Genomic DNA, 883 nt, shown 5'->3' on the forward strand with positions numbered 1-883 from the left:
CTTTGGATGGGTAAGCACTTTAATACCCAAGAAAAAAAAAATGTAATTGACCTAAGTCCTTAATAGAGAATTCAGTTGCAAGCTGATCTACCGGGGTGAAAATCTAACAAGATGTTGTCCCCACGTAGATGAGAGAATATAGAGAAAGTGCACATCTTGTCTATAGATAAATAGAAACGGAATAAGAAATGTGGATAACCTATGGAACCACGCTCTGGGGGCTTGTTTAAGCCCATGAAAAAACTGATGAAGATGGCACACATAATTTGGTTTCTATTTGTCTTTCAAAATCAGGTGGTTGTCATGAATATTTCCTAAGTGAGAAGTCCATGTAGAAAAGTATTGCACACATTCCAATTGGTGAATTTACCAACTTGAGAAACTGCAATGGCTGAGACAGACCTGATGGTAGTCGGTTAGACCACCAAACTAAAGGTGTCAATGTAATTGATCCCATGTTGTTGATAAAACCTTTTTGCAACCAAGCGGGGCTTGTACCATTCAAGAGAATTGAACCATCTGCTTTCCATTTTATATGGAACACATTTGTATCCTACCAAACTCATATTGGGAAACGGTGAACTAGGGACCAAGTTCCAAGTTCCATTCTTGAGCAACGCATTAAACTCTTTAGTAATGGCAGTGTGACATTAAAGGGGTTAGTGGCCTAGGAGAAACAAGTTGGTTTTGTAGTGATGGGAGTGGTTGTGGTTAGGGCATATAGGGGGAGGGTCAAGGGTATGTCCAGTCCTCGCATGAGAGTGTAATTGTATCTTATATGTAAGCATTGAAGGGGGTAGGGGAGGGGCAAGGGAAATATGTTGTAACGCGGTGGGAAGGGGGGTTGTAGGTGAAGGTGGTAGGGACGGGGCAGGTAGGGGTG

The sequence above is a fragment of the Macadamia integrifolia genome, chromosome 11 (assembly GCF_013358625.1).
Source record: "Macadamia integrifolia cultivar HAES 741 chromosome 11, SCU_Mint_v3, whole genome shotgun sequence".
In the NCBI taxonomy this organism is placed as follows: domain Eukaryota; kingdom Viridiplantae; phylum Streptophyta; class Magnoliopsida; order Proteales; family Proteaceae; genus Macadamia; species Macadamia integrifolia.